General features: G+C 40.6%; 1 long non-coding RNA gene across 1 annotated transcript; it reads right to left on the minus strand.

The window, feature by feature from the left end:
* Positions 1 to 2,142: 2,142 nt before the first annotated feature.
* LOC138369737 (uncharacterized) lies at positions 2,143 to 15,863 on the minus strand. Its single transcript, XR_011229908.1, has 2 exons — positions 15,708 to 15,863; positions 2,143 to 2,873 (listed from the first exon to the last, which is right to left on the minus strand). It is a non-coding gene; the product is annotated as an uncharacterized lncRNA (long non-coding RNA).
* Between the last annotated feature and the right edge of the window lie 7,154 nt (positions 15,864 to 23,017).

The following is a 23,017-nucleotide window of genomic DNA, read 5'->3' on the forward strand; positions in this document are numbered from 1 at the left end:
TTTTTCTCCTTCATCTGGTGTATGAACACCAGTGGGTTATGGTCCATGTACACTTCCACTTATATTAGTTGTCAGATACACTTTAAACTTTTTAAGGCTAATACTAGCGCCAATGCTTCTTTTTCTACCACTGAATAATTGCGTTGCGCCTTGTCAAATTTCACAGAGTAATAGTACACTGGATGGTCCACTTGATCATCGCCAGTTTGCAACAACAAAATAACGCATTGGAAGGGAATGTAGGTCCCCTCCAATACAGTTTCTGTGTGCTTTTCTCCTACCACCCCCTTTCCTTTTTTTTTTTTCCTTTATTGTGTATTTAAAGGTTACAAAACATACAAGACAAATGCCTAAAGGTTATGGATCTCTTGAAGCTCCTCCGCTTCTGGACAGGAACCGAGGACGCAGCAAGCATTTCCCCTCTGGATTGCCACACTGAGACGCTGAAACAAAAAACTGGAAGCCCTTGGGTCTCTGGTGACGTCAATGAGCTTGGAACCCAATTCCTTGAGAAATCCCAAGGCACTCTTGCCCCAGGAGCCATGCGTCTCAGACGCTATGGGAACAAAGAGGTATTGACCTCCAGTCGCCTGTACTTGAGTGATTTAGCTGTTTCCCTGTGGTTGGCCTCCCCACCTGCTTGATCAGCTCCGAAGTGTACATAGGTGTCAGCCAGGGTGGATACACATGTGTAGTCCCACACCAACTGTCTACCCTCCTTCCATGAGGTATATGGTGATGCCATCAGGGCGAAAGTGCGGGGAAATCCGGTTTTGGACCCCTAGGATGCGAGGTTCTCTCCGCTGGGCACCCTAGCTGAGACGAGGCTTCTCTTGATGATGTCATTGACCTCGTTGTGTCTTGCATGCCAGCCCTTTGTGCTTCCGCAATGCAACCCATGCAGTCCGTATTGGTCTGCTTCCACCCTGTTGCAAATACACTTGTATTCAGTGTGAATTGGGGCACCAAGGCGGAGGGCTACTGCTACACGAAGGGATTCTGGATCTAGGCGCGTGCCCATTGCTGACATGGGTACTGCCAGGAGGAAGTCTCCTGCATGGGGGGCACGCACTGCTCTGAGCGGGCTTTCTCCTTGCCTATATATATGTCTATATATGTATATAGATATATATATATATATATATATATATATATATATATATACATATTATATTATATAGTATATATATATATATATATATATATATATATATATATATATATATATACATATATATATATATATTTATAATAATATGTTTTTGGTACCACCTCTGGTGCAAGTGTAGGGACCCATAGCCTCGGAGAAGAAAATAAAGAGTACTCAGAGAAGACCTTGTGGATCCTCACTGAACACTTTGATATTTTCTTCTCTACCACCCCTATTCTTTTGGAATGTGTGTATATTTATCTAACTTTATTTGAAAATGTCATTACACAAAAAAAGTTACAATATTGATTACATGCAGGGTACAAGGCTGCTTGTCACAAGTTGAACAGCTCCTCCAGCTCCTCAGATGGCAGGCAGGAACCATGGATGCAGTGAGCATTTCCTCTCTGGATTGCCACACTAAAGCGCTGAAAAAGAAAACTGGCAGCTCTAGGGTCTCTAGTTGTTTCGATTAGCTTAGACCCCAACTCCTTCAAAAAGCTTGCATCACTTTTACCCCAGGCACCAAGTGTCTCTGAGGTAATGGGGACAAAATTGTAGTGGTGCTCAAGGTCTCTGTATTTACGTGACATGGCCGCTTCCCGGTGATTGGCAGCTCCTCCTGCTTGTGTAGCACTGAAGTCAACATAGGTGTTGGCTAAAGTTGAAACGCAAGTGTAGTCCCACACCAACTGTCTACCATATATATATATATATATATATATATATATTATATATATATATATATATATATATATATATATATATATATATATATATATATATTATATATATATATATATATATATATATATATATATGCAACACCTCCTTGAAAAGCATGAATTACAAGGGCACATTCTTCAGGATGAAGAATATTACTAAATAATAGTATTATCTTATAAAAACTTATATCTTTCGCAGCAGTAAATTTAATGATTTTTTTTTTAATTTGATAAAGTTTTAGTAAAATGCCGGAGGATACGAAAATATTTTATGCTTTTAACAGCTTTAATACTGGACTGATAATTGAGTTTATTGTATAAGTACTAAGCTACTTTAATACAATGAATGTAATAGATAAATTTAAAGTAATACTAATTCACTATTATATACTGACGTTCTTTATTCATAGATACATTATATTGCACAAGCGTTCAACACAAGTCATCTATAAGTTTTACATGACACAAACACACCATTACACCACAGGCCTTCAAACTAACTCATGTTGTACATTCCTTTAATAAAAGCTGAACTACCACATATTGTTCAATCCTGGAACAGATCACACAAACGTGATGTTATACAATAACTGAACCACACACAATACTATCATAAGAACACAATTTTGATGTCCTATTGCTCATTAATGTGCTGCACTCTCCTCAAAGATATTGCAGGTTGTGCAAAATGTAAACACACCTTGAAATTACAAAGCATTGTACAATTTCTAGACAAAACACTACTCATGCTGCTCAAGTCTTTGCAGCATATAATATCAATACATAGGTTGTACAAGCATTTAACACGTCACCACACTACCACCCAATGACTTGGTGACATACAATGAAATCTAGTTTGTTTGTGTTTCTAGTCACTGCAATATTTGTTATTGCCATTTTGTCTGGGCAGCGGAAGTCATCGGAAAACTGACATGTGTTGCCCGGCGCCCAAAGGGTGAAGTTTTTAGTCGGATTCACTCCCAGTTCAGCTTGTTGACCTGTTTTCCATTGGTGAAGGTAGGTGTGCGAGACAGCGGGAGAGAGAGAGAGAGAGAGAGAGAGAGAGAGAGAGAGAAGAGAGAGAGAGAAGAGACAGAGAGAGAGAGAGAGAGAGAAGAGAGAGAGAGAGAGAGAGAGAGAGAGAGAGAGAGAGAGAGAGAGAGAGAGAGAGAGAGAGAGAGAGAGAGAGAGAGAGAGAGAGAGAGAGAAGAGAGAGAGAGAGAAGAGAGAGAGAGAGAGAGAGAGAGAGAGAGAGAAGAGAGAGAGAGAGAGAGAGAGAGAGAGAGAGAGAGAGCGAGAGAGAGAGAGAGAGAGAGAGAGAGAGAGAGAGAGAGAGAGAGAGAGAGAGAGAGAGAGAGAGAAGAGAGAGAGAGAGAGAGAGAGAGAGAGAGAGAGAGAAGAGAGAGAGAGAGAGAGAGAGAGAGAGAGAGAGAGAGAGAGAGAAGAGAGAGAGAGAGAGAGAGAGAGAGAGAGAGAGAAGAGAGAGAGAAGAGAGAGAGAGAGAGAGAGAGAGAGAGAGAGAGAGAGAAGAGAGAGAGAGAAGAGAGAGAAGAGAGAGAGAGAGAGAGAGAGAGAGAAGAGAGAGAGAGAGAGAGAGAGAGAGAGAGAGAGAGAGAGAGAGAGAGAGAGAGAGAGAGAGAGAGAGAGAGAGAGAGAGAGAGAAGAGAGAGAGAGAAGAGAGAGAGAGAGAGAGAGAGAGAGAGAAGAGAGAGAGAGAGAGAGAGAGAGAGAGAGGAGAGAGAGAGAGAGAGAGAGAGAGAGAGAGAGAGAGAGAGAGAGAGAGAGAGAGAGAGAGAGGAGAGAGAGAGAGAGAGAGAGAGAGAGAGAGAGAGAGAGAGAGAGAGAGAGAGAGAGAGAGAGAGAGAGAGAGAGAGAGAGAGAAGAGAGAGAGAGAGAGAGAGAGAGAGAGAGAGGAGAGAGAGAGAGAGAGAGAGAGAGAGAGAGAGAGAGAGAGAGAGAGAGAGAGAGAGAGGAGAGAGAGAGAGAGAGAGACGTATATTAGAAATTTATATAAGAATTATTTTCATAATTTCAAATATTCAAAACCATTCTTATTTCATCATAAAAATAATAATAATATTGTAAAAAATATATAAAATAGTTTACTAATATTGGAATTACTCTATTGTCACTGATTCGACCTGTAAAGTTCGAGTTGTCCTGTAAAATGCATGTAAATCTTTTGGTGTATACATTTCTATGTAACATTGCGCAACTGTTAGACATATATTAGATTGATACCTATCTTATCTGTATATTTATAAGACATGCTAAGACCATGATGGGTTAGTGAAGAGATAATTAAAAATATTTGTAAAAGTAGTTATATTAATGTAACACGTACTAGTCAGCTAGATCTTAATTGTAACTAGAGGGGGTATTGCTTCAAAAAATCTACAGCAACTCTGCATGGCTTTGGTAAGATATATCTCAATTGCAAACGTGCTATAGAATCACAAGTCATAAACATTATTAGTCTGTGTTTGTTAGTTTTTTGTTTGTGATTAATCTTTGTTTGTTTAGTTGTTTGTCTGTGGTTGGCAGCCAGACACATAGTGCGAATCTCACACAATTTTATAAAGTGATTGGAAATTTTATGTCTCGTAGGGTAGTTGAGGTTGGGTCTCCATCTTGAAGGGGAATTGACTTCCTCTCCGCTTCACGAAGGGAGTGGCTATAAAATGTGCAGCCACATGTCTGTGAAGTTTAGCATTCTTTTTTTTATTTATTCAGATATTGACATGACAGATGACAGATTTGCATTCTGGACAACTTCTGATTAAATTAATGTGGAAAGTGTGGGTAAAAATGGTTACAGTGATTTGAAAGTACATACAGTGATCCCTGTACAGTGCGTACACCGAGTGTATGTATTTGTGGAGACGGTCTCTTGTTGTGAGTGGAGATAGGTGCATGTAAAGATGTTTTACCTTATGCAGAGAGCATATTCATAAATTGCTATGAAAAACACGCTGAAAGGTAAGCAGGAATCTTTAATTTTCCTTACATTTTTCTTCACTTAAGAAGGAAGTAAACAAATTACTCACCAGTACATTTTTACAGTTTTATTTGGGTGGGTGAGGAAGTGCATGGTATGAGATGAGGGATGGAATGAGGTGGAGGTGAAGTGAAGTACCTCATTTGTAGGTCTACTCTATCTTGTCACTCCTGTTTGCATGATGGGCCACAGTGATCACGTCACCTTCACACGACAGAAACATCACCCCACAGTCACCATCTGAACTAGATCCAATGATGACTTTTCGCACACAATTTGACCACCAGACAAATTGTGTGCAAACCAACGTTGCTGCTACCGTTACAAAAGGAAGAATCTATCCTGTTTCAGTTCGACAATGATCGCGTTTACCATCCTGTGACCAAAGCCAACAGGACAAACCACTCCACTAAGACCTATCAAGAAACACTCCTAACTACCCAGACAAAATCTGCACTGCCAGTCTTCAAGGTGTTGCATGCAGAAGGTAAATCCTCATACGCCACTGTAGTGGACCTTGAAAAAGAGTACTCCCACTCAAGATCGGAGCAAAGCTAAACCTAAGAGGCAAATATATCTTAGGCCCAAAGACGAGACAGCGCTAACGATACTTAAAAATTACAGGAAATGCGACGAACTCAAGCCAGAGGACAAAATAAGGTAAATCATTGTCCTCCACTATCCCTTGCAAATGGCCCTAACTCCTTTCGAAACTATGCTGAACTATGTGGTGTCAGCAGAAAGATGCCAGGTAAAATCCAAAGCAGAAAACCCGACAAATCCTTCTCACAGTAAAAGGACGGATACCAGAAAAGCTATATCTTGGCATTTGAGACGTGTTTCAACACAGGCCTTAAACCCCAGAGCCTCTCAGATGCTTCAGATGTCAGAGATTTGGACATCACAGGGACAGTTGTCAACGCCCAACGAGGTGTGGAGCCAGTGGCCAGCCCACGACATGAAAATATGCCGTGATAAACACAACGCTAACCAGCCCGTCCAAGCTAAGTACCCAAATTGCTACAAGGCACACCACGCCTGGAACTTAAGATGTCCCGAAAGGCTTAAAAGGATGCAAACAAACCCCACGCCTACAGCAGAGCAGAAGTCCCAAAAAAATACCAACTCCCTGCCCACAAAAATAACGTGGAGCTTACCATGACTAAACCAGGTGGAGGGGCACATGGCCCTCCATTATCGGCCATGTTGAAGGGTGTGAAGGCCTCCGTCCAGGACAGAGGGATGGCTGGGGGCCACAAGAAAATATTTGCATCCAGTAAGCACATTGGGGGCAATGAAGGCAAGAGTGTCCTAGTTTCCACTGATAATCGCCAAAGAGTAAACAGGCCCCCAAACCATCACAGCAGTAAGTAGTTCTCCCACACAATTGGACACCCTCTGACCAATGCTTAAGGCCTTGGTCACGGAATTGGTCCAATGCTTGCTGTCGAAACACGGAATAAAGCAAACCACAGAGACTCGAAAGACAATTGAGCACATGCTCATGAAATTCGAAAAACAATATCCTCACCTTCAAGAACGCAGGGTAGGAAACACTCCTAAAAACAGGAGTCCAGTACTTCTGAAAGCGACCTTGATGAGTCCTCAACTTCCATGCGGAGTTCATCTGACTCCATGGATGTCACGGTAATATCAGCCTGTTCCAACAACCCTAGAGGACTAAACATACTGCAGTGGAATGCGCAAGGGCTGTGCACAAAATTGCAACACTTGCAATGCATAGCAGCAACCAAAGGCATAGACATCCTGATCCTGCAGGATAGCCTGCCTCGAGCCGGATTAGAACCTAAAATCTCAGGCTATCGAGGCTTCTTCCTTCCATGGATCAACGGGCAATCCAGGGGATGTGCCATCCATGTGAAATGTGACCTGATCTCCAAGCCCATAACCACCCAGTCGATTGTGGGCCAGGGACAGAGGTGATGGGAGTATCCATTGAGCTAGGACCCGTCAGACTTGAAGTGTTTAATGTTTACAGGTCTCCTTGTGCTGAAATGGATCCTCGGTGTTATTTGGACACGCGACTACATCAAAAAATCATTTGTGGTGGTTTCAATGGCCATCATCGATTGTCACTGGGCTCGAACACAACAAATGAGGCCAGCACTCACAGAGCACATAAACTAGACCAGCTACTAGAAATCCAAATCTTAAACGAGAATGAACCCACCCACATCCAAGGAGGTAGATGACATTACCTCGTTTAGCCTCCTGAGAGATGCAGCAACATGGCCAGTTGAGCCCACACTCACAAGCGACCACTATGGGTTCAAATTGAACTAGAGCTGGATCTACCCACCCCACCTCCCCCAGAAGCCTAGCACTTCGCTTTAGCAAAATGGGACCGCTTTCAAAACCTTATCTCAGAAAGGCATAGAACCTATGTTGTTCCCGATGACATTAATCAGGCAGAACAAGTTTTGTTAAAGCGCTTCAAAGTGCAGCCAACCATTCAATTCCACTGAAAAAACAGTCCACCAGACACCACAAAGATCACTGGTACTATTGCGAACATGTCAAAGAACTCAATCACAGACTCAGCAGCACAAGGAAGCTATACAAAAAGCAGCCATGTAAAAACAACAGGACTTTACTTAATGAGGTCAAGGAACATGTGCATCAAGAGAACAGGATAATCAGAGAACAAAAGTGGCTGGAATGGTGTTCACATGTGAATGAACACATCTCTCTTGAAGAGGTGTGGCAGCAAATCCACAGGGCAAAATTAAATAAAAAACCTAAAGCCCCACACCCTAAGGTTCCGCAACAGGAATCCGAAGTACTGGCAACCAAATTTTCTGAAAGAGCAGCCAGTAATCAGCTTCCACCAGATGTACTAGCAGTGCAGACAGGATTAGAGGAGGAAGGATGGCATAGAATCCTTACAGCATGTGCCGACATCTCTGACACTAATACCCCTTTCACACTGGATGAACACAATCGGGCTAAGAAAAACTCCAAAGATACATCCCCTGGAGACGACAAAATAACCTATAAAATGATTAGACACCTCGGCCCAGAGAGAGATGCTGCATATGCCTTAGTTTAATTAACTTAGCCTGGACTTCTCAAACTAGAACTACAGCTTGGAATAGAGCAGACATGTGCCGATCCCAAAACCCAAAGATCCAGCTAATCCCAGGCCCATCTCTCTCTCCGAAGCTGTGCAGCCAAGACGGCTAACAGAATGGCACTCAACAGACTTGAGTGGAAAATGCCTAAACTGTACCAGGATGTGTATGCCTATAGAAGAGGGGTTCGCACAGTGGAATATATTACAACTCTGTTAGCCCACTTGAATGACAGACCAAGAATGCTGATATTCCTGGACCTCGAGAAAGTCTTTGAATTGGCTATCGCCCCAGCTATTCTATGCTGCTTCATCGACAAAGAGGTCAAAGGCAACCTGCTCTCCTGAACCAAAAATCTCCTAAACAGAGAGGTAAGAGTGAAACTTCATGGCACAGTCTATGAATACAAAAGACATGAAAATGGTACACGTACAAGGAGGCATTCTCAGCCCCCTTCTCTTCAATTGTTTAATGGAAAGAATAACGAGGCTGAAACTCCCACAACACTGCAGGCTGCTAAACTATGCGGACGACTTTGTCATCATCATAAAATTAAGGGATGCGGCACGCCTTGCACCCAAATGCTTAGACTGCATCAGTGAAGAGGCGAAGCAGATTAGTATCAAACTCAATCCCACCCAGACAAAAGCCATGCCCATAAAAATAGTGAAGCCCAACAAAACTCACAGTTTGGCAGTTTTTTTATCCAACTGGATGACGAGTTGCCAATTTGGCAACTCGTCATCCAGTGATCCACAAAAGAATCCAACCCAGTCAACAATACATAAAAAACAGCATCACAAAAAACTCGCACACCTCAAAAAAGCCCATCTACAACAGAGTAGCAGATGGTTTGCCCTCTGCAATATGGTATCTTCAGGCTACCAAGTTAGACAGGTTAAATAAGCCGAAATTAATCCACAGGGAAATAGCAGTTTGGTTATATAGACTACGTCTTGGTTACAGATGCAATTGGGAAATTGGTGAACCCAGAGAGTGTACACTGACGGATCACTTAATATAGCTACAGGGAAGGCAGGAAGTGCTGTTATTGGTCTTCAGCCCGATGGCAGCACAATTCAAAGGAATATACGAATTAGTAACTGGGCATCCACGATGCAAGCTGAGTTGGTAGCAATACTGGTAACACTCGAAATTATTGACAGCACTGTAGTAGACAGCTTAATTATTTCCGACTCCCTTTCCTCACTACGAGCAATAAACAGTTTGCAATAAAGTAATAACGTGCTTGTCTTGGAAGCTTGACGTAGATATATAAGCATACTTAGCAAGAGGGTACATATAAAAATGTTGTGGATTCCTTCTCACATTGGCCTGCAGGAACATGACAAAGTTGACGCCCTTGCTAAGGTTGCAGTAAATAATGAGAGTATTGAACGGAATCTTGAGTTATCAAATAGGTCCCTTAAAAGTGTCATTAGATGAGTACTCCTGGATGGATTTGAAGAAAGTAGAACAGTGCAAACTGGAACTAGCAGGTCCATTGTTCATCACAATGAAATGTGTGAAGTAAAACATGTGTATGGGGCAAGTAACAAAGTCAGTAGACTAACAGATGTTGTCACAGCTCGAATAAGACTTGGCTACAAGTGCCGGGCAGTTCGGCTTGTATAAGCAGGTGGAATCAAGCCTTCACGATAAAATATCGCCAGGATCTGATTCGTGATCAGATATACATGGCAGAGAATGAAATCAAAGACAACAAAACGCAACTACTTCATGCTACGAACGAGTGGAGAAATAGCAACATCGACGAAAGTATCCGTACCCGCATTGAACAACACCACGACATCCTCACAGACCGACATCACCTCAGCACTGAAACAAGGATTATCAAGAAACTAACAACGCTATATGGAGGACCTATGGCAATTCCACGACCAAGAGAACCTGAACCTTGCAGGAATTAACCTCACTGAGGACCAATTCACTCTCCTAAATCTGGGCATAAACTGTCACGTTATGTCCAGACCGAGTGAGATGGCCCGGAAAGTGGAGTTGGAAATTCTGTTGGACGACATATTCGACCTCGAGACATAAAAAAAGGTCACTACCAAAGATACCTTACAAGCAGAACTAATTGCGGAAGGAGGAAAGAATCGAGGCAATTACAGAAGCACCATACTGTCCCCCGAGCTCAAAGCGGCAGCTAAAAGCCTTCGTGAGAACAAGGAGATAGTTGTCAGGAGAGGTGACAAGTCGCCAATATACGTCATTCTTAAAAAAGACGAATATCTGGCGAAAATGAACCTCATACTCTCTGACCAAACTAAATTACAAAGGGTAACGAAGGACACTACAGCCGAATTGAAAGCAAAGGTCAAAAAACTGATCGAAACTGTGAACGCCAAGAAATCAGGACTCCACCTGCCAAAGATTATTGGGGAATATAATCCCGGATATGCGTATGGAAATGTCAAGACACACAAGCCTGGAAACCCACTTCGGCCAATCATTAGCCAGATACCCACACCCACGTACAGACTGGCGAAGCGGCTCAACGGCCTGCTGACTCCTTATGTCCCTTGCGCCTTCAGCCTGAAGTCTCCAAAGGAATTTGTTGACTTACTGCGGGGCACACGGGCCACAGGAATAAGAGCCTCGTTGGACGTAGAATCGCTGTTCACCAACGTACCTGTGGACGAGACAATCGGGATGATAGCCGACAGAGTGTATCGTGATCCAGCCTGTACTCCTCTTGACATACCAGAAAATATCCTAAGGAAACTACTCCAAGCTTGTACTAAAGAGGCACCCTTCTTGAGCCCGGATGGGCACATGCATAAGCAAGTAGATAGGGTCGCCATGGGTTCTCCCCTAGGTGTCCTGTTTGCAAACTTCTACATGGGTACCATCGAGCAAAAAGTCTTAGTCGACATGAACTTGAAACCGGCTATATACTGCAGGTATGTTGACGTCATTTTTACACAGGTATCTGATGTCAGACATCTGCAGGAGCTGAAGGAGGCATTTGAGCGGAGTTCCATGCTGCGTTTCACTTATGAGATGGAAAAGGATGGGAATCTGCCCTTTCTAGATGTAACAGTCATGGAAAAGAGCGGAGGTTTCCACACTGCAGTCTACACTAAGGAAACGAACATAGGAATGTGCCTAAATGCCAAAAGCGACTGCCCAGATAGGTACAAGAGGAGTGTTGTTAACGCATATGTCGACCGTGCTCTCAGCCACAGCTCAGAATGGAAGCAAGTCGACGAAGAACTCTGTAGGGTAAGGCAGGTCCTAGTCAACAACGGCTTCTCCAATGGTTTCGTCGAAGACATCATAAAAAGGAAAGTGAAACGCCATGCAACCTCTGAAGAGACAACTAACACAACACCTATACCCCCTATTAGACTATTTTACAGGAACTTCTTTTCCACAGCTCATAAAACGGAGGAAAGGGTCCTGAAAGATATTGTTAATAGAAATGTTATCCCTACAGACAAAAATCAGAGGATACAACTGACGATTTACTATAAAACCAGAAAAACGGCCAGCCTACTCATGAGAAACTCTCCAGACACAAAGCAGAACGCTTTAAAAGAGACCAACGTCGTCTATGCCTTCAAATGCCCACTTGGGGACTGTAAACTCCAAAAAACCCAGTATATAGGCAAGAAAACAACATCTCTTTCTAGGCGTTTAACGATGCATAAGCAACAGGGCTCCATTAAGGAACATATAATCTCTTCCCACAACCAAACCATTGCCAGAGAAATCCTAGTAAACAACACAGAAATCATCGATAGATACAGCGATAGCAGGCGGCTTGACGTTTGCGAGGCACTACACATCAAGAAGTCAACACCAGCAATCAACAGCCAATTAATGCACAACTATATTCTACCCACCTCAAGACTCCGCTCCAATATAGAAGCATCAAGAAATATGGACCAATAGGCTTTCTACAATCACTTCTATTCAATACCCATTGTTTCGTGTTCTGTCTTGTATTGATGAACTTAATACTCTATTAAATACCACCTCACTCAAATGTAGATATAAACAAATCGGAGATGTGTAAGTTCTATTCAGTTGTGTATGTGTAACTAAAGTCTTTGAAAATGTAATAAGTTTTACGAAACGCGCTCAAGTGTCGCGTCAGACTATAAATAAAAATGAATTTTGGAGAATTGATTTTTGAATTACCACCAACAGTGAAAAGAAATGTACGAAAGATTTTAGAAAATTCGTGTTAGAATTATTAATCTTACCTTTTCGGTCATATTTAATAATATATATATATATATATATATATATATATATATATATATATATATATATATATAATATATATATATATATATATATATGTCGTACCTAGTAGCCAGAACTCACTTATCAGCCTACTATGCAAGGCCCAATTTGACTAATAAGCCAAGTTTTCATGAATTAATTGTTTTTCGACTACCTAACCTACCTAACCTAACCTAACCTAACTTTTTCGGCTACCTAACCTAACCTAACCTATAAAGATAGGTTAGGTTAGGTTAGGTAGGGTTGGTTAGGTTTGGTCATATATCTACGTTAATTTAAACTCCAATAAAAAAAAATTGACCTCATACATAATAAAATGGGTAGATTTATCACTTCATAAGAAAAAAAATAGAGAAATTAAATTAATTCAGGAATACTTGGCTTATTAGGCAAATCGGGCCTTGCATAGTAGGCTGAGAAGTGCGTTCTGGCTATTAGGTACGACATATATATATATATATATATATATATATATATATATATATATATATATATATATATATATATATGTCGTACTTAGTAGCCAGAACGCACTTCTCAGCCTACTATGCAAGGCCCGATTTGCCTAATAAGCCAAGTTTTCCTGAAATAATATATTTTCTCTAATTTTTTTCTTATGAAATGATAAAGCTACCCATTTCATTATCAATGAGGTCATTTTTTTTTTATTGGAGTTAAAATTAACGTAGATATATGACCGAACCTAACCAACCCTACCTAACCTAACCTAACCTATCTTTATAGGTTAGGTTAGGTTACGTAGCCGAAAAAGTTAGGTTAGGTTAGGTTTGGTAGGTTAGGTAGTCGAAAAACAATTAATTCATGAAAACTTGGCTTATTAGGCAAATCGGGCCTTGCATAGTAGGCTGAGAAGTGCGTTCTGGCTACTAGGTACGACATATATATATATATATATATATATATATATATATATATATATTATATATAATATATATATATATATTATATATATATATATATTCGTACCTAGTAGCCAGAACTCACTTCTCAGCCTACTATTCAAGGCCCGATTTGCCTAATAAGCCAAGTTTTCCTGAAATAATATATTTACTATAATTTTGTTCTTATGAAATGATAAAGCAACCCTTTTCTCTATGTATGAGGTCAATTTTTTTTTATTGGAGTTAAAATTAACGTAGATATATGACCGAACCTAACCAACCCTACCTAACCTAACCTAACCTATATTTACAGGTAAGGTTAGGTTAGGTAGCCAAAAAAAGCTAGGTTAGGTTAGGTTAGGTAGGTTAGGTAGACGAAAAAGCATTAATTCATGAAAACTTGGCTTATTAGGCAAATCGGGCCTTGAATAGTAGGCTGAGAAGTGCGTTCTGGCTATTAGGTACGACATATATATATATATATATATATATATGACAATGTCAGACCACGGAGGAAAAATGAAACAGGAAATTTCCTTAAGTACTTTCGTATATTAAATACATCTTCAGAAGGTCCTTGACCTTCTGAAGATGTATTTAATATACGAAAGTACTTAAGGAAATTTCCTGTTTCATTTTTCCTCCGTGGTCTGACATTGTCACATTCTTAATCACGTGTTTATTTTCGTGATATACACACATATATATATATATATATATATATATATATATATATATATATATATATATATATATATATATATATATATATATATATATATATATATATATATATATATATATATATATATTGGTGTATACAGGCAGCATATTATCATTTATACATGTTTCATTGAATATGACTGCATATTCTGAATTTATTATATCCTTGTTTAGGACTTCTATTCCTTTGACTAGTGCTCCAGCACCTTTTTTTAAAAGGAAAACGAGTTCTCCAAAGATCATCTTCGTTCGAGGTGAAGAAAAAGAAATAAAAAAAATGTAGAATGTATTACACTTATTATAAAATGTACACAACGTTTCGAACCTACATGGTTTATTCTCAAGTGATAAGAAAACACATGGCTTGTTAGATTTATACTAGTAAGGGGTCAGGTGAAGACAAGTAGATCTATATAAATGGGACAAGAATAAAGGAAAAGGTAAGGCGTTAAAGAAAAAATGGCGAAAATAGGAGACGAAGTACATACAAAGATTAATCAGGTGTAGTTGGCGTAGCATGTTGAGCAGTGTTTTCTATGTTGGCATCTTCATGTTCTTCACTTATTATAAAAAAAAATTATATTAAGTGTAATACTTTCTACAGTTTTTTTATTTATTTCTCTTTACCTCGAACGAAGATGACCTTTGGAAAACTCCTCTTCCAATTAAACCCCCGATGCTAGAATACTAGTCAGAGTGATAGAAGCCCTAAACAAGAAAATAATCAATACAGAAGCTGCCACGTATGGGCCAATAGCCCCTCTGCAATTTCCTCGATTCTTAAGTTCCTATGATACAAGTTGTCTTCAAATTTCTAATTCCAATCAAGTATAGCCCAGTTGAGAACCCATTTTTGTCCCCGACATGATTGTATGACTGTTCCTGCTGTGAGCCGAAGGATGCCTTTTAAATTTTCTGTAGGACTTTTTTTTATGCCTTAGCTACCACCCGGCAACAATAAGCAAACCATTGTAGATGAAAACGCTTTGTCACATTCTGTAGGTGATGAATATAGTATCCTTATAGAGGAGGTACAGTATGCGACTGCTAAAGACGTTTGCTTTTCTGTTCACGTCTCCTTAAAGTAAGGCATTCCATTTATATGTTCCTAGTTCTGAGTGGGAGGATGGCTTGAATCAAACCCATTTTGTTTTATTAGATTCTTCACCTTGATCTGTTGGGACAGCCACTGCAGTGAAGACAGCCTAGTTTTGTAGCGAAGCAACATATCCCAATCTCTCTCTCTCTCTTTCTTTCTCTTCACTAGGATGTGTTTGGCATAGGGAGGGAGGGGATATGACATAAATTTGATTGTATGAAGAGGAATGACACGAGGCACAAATAAATCGCTGGGAAATATTTACGTCTGGAGGTAAAATGTGGCTGACGAGGATGAGGCTGCGTCTCCCAAGGTAATACATGCAGATACTTGCCACACACATGTATGCTCTATATAGATGGGGACCACATAGGTTTACATATATGGGGTTACACCCGGAGTTAACAGTCACACAGGCTCTCATTCATGGGTCATACTCAGAGTTGCTCATAAATTCTTTACACAGAGAATAACTGATGACATTGACTGTCACTCACTTTAGCAAAAATAAGATAATAACAAAAGGCGTCAAATATGGGTAAATAAGTAATGCTTTGGGTATCATGTAGGAGGAAGAGAAGTTACCTTCGTGTGAAACATGGAAGAGTTTGGCCACAGTTTGACTCAAACATGTTGAAGATAATTCACACCTGGATTCAATCACACTACACATATGTCACACTTGGATTGAAATGAAAAATAAAAACATGTTTTAAAGAATACACTGACTGTATACTCACACCAGTAACTAGAAAGTGCACACGAAGAGTAAAAGTCGACCACCAGGCTGTTATTGTCGCACGGATTATTAGAAGTCTTACTGATCCTAGTGCCGTTCAGGGCCAGTTCTGTGAGGTTATACGCGACTACGATCGTACAGCTGCTGTCTGTGGTGATCCCCACAACCACACGGGTAAGGTTATTTATTCCGCATTCTGTAATAATAAAAGAGGAGATATAAAAAAATTATTTATAATAAACTACCTTAGGTGTTTAGGTTCTTTGGATTTCGGATTTGATGTCCAAAAGGCTTGGAAAGGATGTGAAGGAAGAGGGACGTGGAGGTGAAATTCTGGAAAAGGATTTGAGTGTGGAGAGAGAGGGGTTGAAAGTCCGGTGGCCTGTCCACCATAAGCTGGCATGAGGTGTGGGTCGCTTGTTAGTTAGAGTTAGGTTGGGTGTGTGTTGTGTAGGGTTGTCAGTGCTGGATGGGGTGGCTAGTATGGGTGTCTTACATGGTTGGGCGTATTATTTCATTGAACCACCTGACTTAGTGGGGCCACGTGAGCAACACAAATGCAAACAAGTTTGAATGGTCTTCAACCATATGTGCGACTGAAAACACAACACCCCTTAAGTGACTCGAACCCAGACAGCCAGGTGCCCTTAATACCTTTTTTTCAGTTTTATTAAAAATAGAGATTTTATACAAAATTTAAAAATATCCTGAGTTACTTTATAATTTATTATATTTTTTATATTTAGCCTTTAGTTTTCTTTTATTAGTTTTATAAAATTGTAATATCAATATAGCTATAGGTTAAGTACTAATTGTAATTAAGTTACAATAAATGCTATATACATGCTTGTCCTCCATCACTACCAAGGTCGTCTGTAGTCGTGGTTTTCTTTACAGCTTTTCGGGTAAACTCTAATATTCAAATTTTTTTGGCGCGATGCTGGCGATAACGTGTATTTAGGTACTATGCTGATAGTCAGGAATGTACTTATTACATTTAGTATTAAAACGTACTGTCTATTCGGAGGATGAGCTGACCAGTCTCTTTATAATTTTGGGGGATTAACTTTGTCATCCTGCGCTGGACACGTTCAAGTGAATTTATATCCATTCTATAGTACGGGGACTAAAACTGAACTGCATAATCTACATGGGGCCTAACCAGAGCAAGATATAGCTGAAGAACAACACCAGGTGACTTGTTACTAACACTTGAATTAATAAATTCCAGTGTCCTATTTGATTTATTACGAACATTTATGCATTGATTTTTTGGTTTTAAATTCTTACTAATCATAACTCCCAGATCCCTTTCGCAATCCGACTTTTCCATCTCACCACTATCTAGCTCATATCTTGTAATTCTATCATCATTACCTAGCCCTAAAACCTTACATTTATCAGCATTAAACTACATCTCCCAATCTTCTGACCATTTCAAAACCCTATTTAGATCGTCTTGAAGTGATAACGAGTCTTTTTCCGTGTTTATTTTCCTCCCGATTTTTGTATTATCGGCAAATCTGCAAATGTTGCTACTCAAACCTGAATCTAAATCATTTATATATATTATGAATAACAGAGGTCCCAAGACAGAGCCTTGAAGCACACCACTTACAACATTCCCTGGAAACACAAACCGTAACTGTCTCTATTTTCCGCTTGTTACAACTTGTAATAAAGTTGTTACATCTTAGCTTAACGTGTTTATGACGTATTAGAACGTTTTACAACTTGCTATATTGGTTGTTATAACTGGTTAGGAGGTGTTAAAACTGGTTCAAAGGTTGTACCAACGTTGTAGTTTCGGTGTGTTTGGCGGGATTTTCCCACTCTGACTTAGAGACTATATTGACTATAGAGACTATATGACTATAGAGACTATATTGACTATAGAGACTAACCTCTCTGACGGCAAAGAGGTTTCGAGGTAGAACGCGAACTTCGTATACCGGATGGAGGGACCTTCTGTAAGCCCGACATCATAGCTTGCAAAGGTAATGAGGCCTTTATATTAGACACCCAGGTCTAAGCTGATAACTTCCCACTCTCCCGTCCACATCAGAGCAAATGCGACCAGTACGGAATCCCCAGAGATCCTTCAAAAGGTCAGGGATGCTTTTCGCCCCATGCCAGTACTGGGATGGGGCGAAAAGCATTGCCAATTGCAATGGCTTTGTGGAACGGAATTTAATTGAGTCTGCGCTAATTAGTCAATGTCCAAATCTTCTCAATGTTAGTACTGGTATGTACAAACTTGACCCTGTTTTAAGTTACAATATTACACAACAGTTTAAGAAAAAACTCTCAAAGGGAGGCTTACAATGTCTCATTACAATTTTATATTCATTTATTGTGTGTTCATGAGGCTTTTCTTCAACCTTTCATCCTTATTCTCTGACCGCTTAATCCTCTTTGACCTTTCCTGTTTCTGGTAATCCTCTCCCTAGAGATGGGTTGGTCAGGTTCCAGGTGTTGGCCTGCATCCTCTCTCTCTTTCTCTAGTCAGTCTGGTGTTGACAAAGGCTCTAACAGGCGGAAACGTTCACCTCTCTTTCCCATTTCTTTGTGGTTTTTCCGCATATATATAATATATATATATATATATAATATATATATATATATATATATATATATATATATATATTGTGACGATAATCTCTTTCAAGAGAGATTGAGCCTGCTCTTCCCTACTTTAAGTTACGCCAAAGACACAAGTATAAGATGCTACATTCAAGATACGTCACCAGTAGCACAAAACGTTTTGACCAGGAGGCAAAACGTATCCAAGATCCCCCCACTCCACACACCCTCCTCACGCTGGCTCATCATCAAACCAGCTAACTTCCCTTCACCAGCTTGCCTGCCTCTGATTGGCGACTCACCAGCCGCGCACCTGCACACAGCACCTCAGCGCCCTCTACACGAATCGACGTCTGAGCCTGACCAGCTATCCACTTCAGAATATTCCTTGTGCTCTTGAGGTTGACACCTCTCTCTGGCATACTCGCTTATTAGCTCGTATACGAAGGGAGGTTTCAGCCATAGCCGATATTCTCAGCACCATTTTAACATTGTATTTTGTATTTCACATTGTCTTTGAATTTTCTTTATTATTTAACTGTAATTTAACTTCCCGAGATTTGTCTTTATTTTCATTTATGTTTAAAGTAAATATATTAAAGTTTCATTGTTCATATTTTGTGTTTTACGTGTTCCTCCTCTAACTTATCACAGGCAAGCAGTCTATATTGTTTAAAGTGTGACCAGGCTTTGACACCTGCCATTGGAGGACTGCCGAACACCAACACTCCAACACTTTCCCGTCACATATATATATATTATATATATGTATATCTTTGCAGGTAATCCAGCCTATAGCTGTAACTCTCTGTAAACTTCAGTACAGGTATTCCTTGGCATAGAAATGATAATCAATCATCCACCTTTCACTGCGTCTTGCATGCTAACGACAATCAAGCACTCTACCAACTTCCTACAAGTAGTCAATAAGAACTTCCTTCCCACATCTGAAAGTTCACTACCTTGACATCATCAGGTTCTTCCAGGCTCATCTACCAGGATCCTCTGTAGCTCTTCCAGGCTGCTGCACCACGAAGTTCTCCTTGGACTCCAGTGATACTCCACTACCGTTTCACAGACACATGTGAGACTTCACTGCTCCTCTTCTCACATTATGAGATCCAATTCCTCACTATGGGGCTTGCTCTTCCACAGAGTACAACATCTACCCCTACAGACTTGAAGTTCCAATCATCAACTTCTACTCTGGCCTCAGAGTACTCCCACCAACTTCTTCTCAGGACAAACCTGCAACCCATCGATATGCCAATAAAAATGTTCCTCTATAAACACACAAACGAAATAAACTACACAATTAATGTTTCCACCCAACATCTCTGTCTCCGACTATCGTGGGTGTGGACTCTCCCACGTTTGGGCTGGTCCATCCTCCGCCCGGCCAGGCGGCCCTCGAGACAGCTGGCTGCCAACACTCAGTTGCCCTCAGGAGCTCGGCGTGGAAAGACAGCCGCTCGTTCCTCAGCTGTCTCTCTCACCTCTACTTTCTTATTTAGGATTTCTGCCTTAACAAAATGTGTCTAATATATCAACAGACACTTGCTACGATCGCTGGGCACACGATCAACTTTAGGCAATCACTATTAACTAGTAAATTTGGGCTTACCACAATATTGTCTCTTGCCAGGGCACTCCTCGATGAAGCCTGACCAGGGCGCTCCCAAGGCTGCCCAAGAAAATCTTACAGGATGGCTTCACAACTCTTCCTGCCGTCCAGGACTTGAGACGACACGTTCCCAGCTTGACCACAACTGAAACGTCAGCACACTTCCTTCCTCTTGAAGGTATATCAACTAGGGGTTCCTCTCTAACAGCTCACATGGAGCGCAGCTTCCCCTCACGATGTCTGGTGCTCAAGTGGGGCCAAAGCCCTCCAGACGCGAGCCTCACACTTCCAGCAAACTCTCCACATCTATTGACCAGTCGTTTACTTACATTCTTGATCACTGCCCATATTCTTAAACTGTCTGTTAACTTTACCCAATTGTTTTACGCATGTATCTTCATCTATATTTCTTTGACCTCTTATTTATGTCAGGTCTTGCAGAATAACTCTCAAGGTAGACTCGTTTTCAGCTACCTGGGATCATAACACCTGCCAATCAGGCCTCTTGCTGCAATATGTACCAGGCATGGTGGGGATGCTTGTAGTTGACACATTTATGTATTATAGGTGCAAGCTTAGCCACTCTCTCCACAAACAAGCCAAAAGCATACTCTCATCACAAGCGGTGGGTAAATGAAGAACTACTATTTAAAGGTGTAATACTTGAATGGGTTGATCACTACAGGTACCTTGGCGTCATTGTCGGCTCTAACAAAGGGAAGAAAGAGGAGCTCAACCAACTCATAGGAACATGCAAAATTCGACTCAGGGCACTGAAAGCAATAACCTGAATGGACATGAAGCCTCTTTTGCTGCCCTTAAAATGATGTACACAGCCTATGTGCGCTCCGCTAGAGGCTATACTGCACCAGTTTTATGTACCTACTCCCAAAGCGTCATGAAAAGGCTCGAAAACATACAAAATGAATCCATGACAATCATTCTTGGAGTTCCAAGAACTGCCAAATCGTCTAATCTACGAGAGGAGTTGTCCCTCCCCAGTGTTAAAAACAGAATTAAGGAACTGAATGTTAAGCTTGTATTAGGATAGCCAGAGACCCCTATTACAATATTGCCAAGAAAAACTGAGTTCTGTGTTACTTACAGGAGGAAACAGGAGAAGCAAAAAATGGCATCACAGATCAGTCTGCTACCTAGAAGAACATCACCTGCTCGAGCAAGAACGTGAGCTACTGCCTGTAGAGGTTACCTCCCTGTGAGGATGACTCATGCAAGATTATCATCAATGCAATGGCATGGAAAAAATCCAACATGATATAACAAGAAATGAGGCACAAGTATCTCGGGGAAATTTATAAAGAAGCCAGAGATGACCTACATCAATCTGTCAATGGCAGGGCTGGTGCAGCATACACTGTAATTAGGAATAATGCCTTTCGAGGCAGAAATGAAGAGAAAGTACGTTTGAGAACTCTGCCTCTTCAACGCAAGCAGAGCTAACTGCCATTGTTATGGCGTTAAGATTCCTTGAACGAAACACTAATGGCGCAGTGATCTGCACTGACTCAAAAGCAGCGCTTCAAAGCCTAAGTAAAAATCGGGCCGAAAGTCTTGCGATAGTCGCTGAAATAACGAGAGCTGCGAGGGTACTAATCAACCAGGGAAGAGTCGTCAAGTTTCTGTGGATCCCTCCCATGTTGGAATATGTGGGAATGAACGAGCAAATGTGCTGGCTGCTGAAGGCGCTCAAGGAGACCATATTGAATACTTCATACCCAAGTCTCTTCTACAAATTAGAGGTATTGTCAGGCAACATCACTGTGACACGGTAACTGAGGAAAGGAGGATAGCAGCACAAATCAGCGAATCTGTACGATGGTACAAGATGGTTGCAGCTGGCAATCCCAATCATTATGGACGAAGAGGAGGAGGCTGCAGGAGAGAATCAATAAAAGCAAGAATCCGTCTTGGATACAAATATCCGTGTAGTTTCGGAATGGAAACAACAGCTGAGCAGCGGAGTTGCAGAATCTGTGATGAGAGTGACGAACACCGCCTTGACCACTACCTTAGAGAATGTGAACACCTGAGAGACATTAGATATATGTGTCGAATAATAAACCCCTCATTGTTTGAGTTTGGAAAACACTATTTATCAAATATTGATACTGTTCTTAAAAGATTTCCCCATTTGGCACCCGCAAGATAACATAAGATTTTAAGGGTTGACAGATGTTAATCTTCTTGTTTGAGAAGGTGTTCACTTGAGACAGTTAAGCAAGTCCCAGCAGTGTCTGGGTACAAGTGACAGGATGAACAAGCCAGCGAGTTTTCTTCCTATTGGAGAGTGTTGTACATGCTGCTATGGCGGTATGTCCACTCACAGGATGAGTGGCGCTGCCCAATAAACTCGCCCCTTGGGGCAAAATTTTAATTTATCATATTCTTCAGACACTGATAAAGTTTCTGAAGAATGGTACCAAAAGCCAACTACTGTATTTCTATTATTAGGGCACAAAAGCTAAGATTTATATCACCAAATATAATAAAAAGAATACCAGTGCACGCAAAACTTAACGTGAAATGTAAATATCTCTAACATGTGTACAACAAATTAAGTATTAAGGGTCTTAAGCCTGTCAGCCTATTAAGTTTGTAGCATAATAACTACAGTACAAGTTGACAGAATAGATTATATTGACGAAGTTGAGTGTCTTAAGTAATTGATTTATTGGATAAATAATAGGAATATCAAATACCAAAAATATCATAATACCTCGAATTTTAACTAGGAACATCAAAAATATTTATTTCTGGGTTGTGCTCATGGGTTCTATTACATAAATCAAGGAAGAGTTTTAGAACAGGATTAGAATTGTGGGATAAATTAATAACAGGGCTAATAACTGCGTGCAAACACCATCCTGAATCGTACGTAGAGCTCTTCTTACCGAGTACTCAAGAACCTTTGTAGCACAGCTTCTTGGGAACAAATACATGGCGATTTGTGAATCTAGGTCCAGGATACCACTACCAGTCACCACGACAATCTGAATTATCGTGGTGACTGAAATGTTTACTGAATAATTAACTGAAAAACATACCGCTTTTGTTCGAACCACAACGCAATAAATACTTCACCC

The sequence above is a fragment of the Procambarus clarkii genome, chromosome 29 (assembly GCF_040958095.1).
Source record: "Procambarus clarkii isolate CNS0578487 chromosome 29, FALCON_Pclarkii_2.0, whole genome shotgun sequence".
Taxonomy (NCBI): Eukaryota; Metazoa; Arthropoda; class Malacostraca; order Decapoda; family Cambaridae; genus Procambarus; species Procambarus clarkii.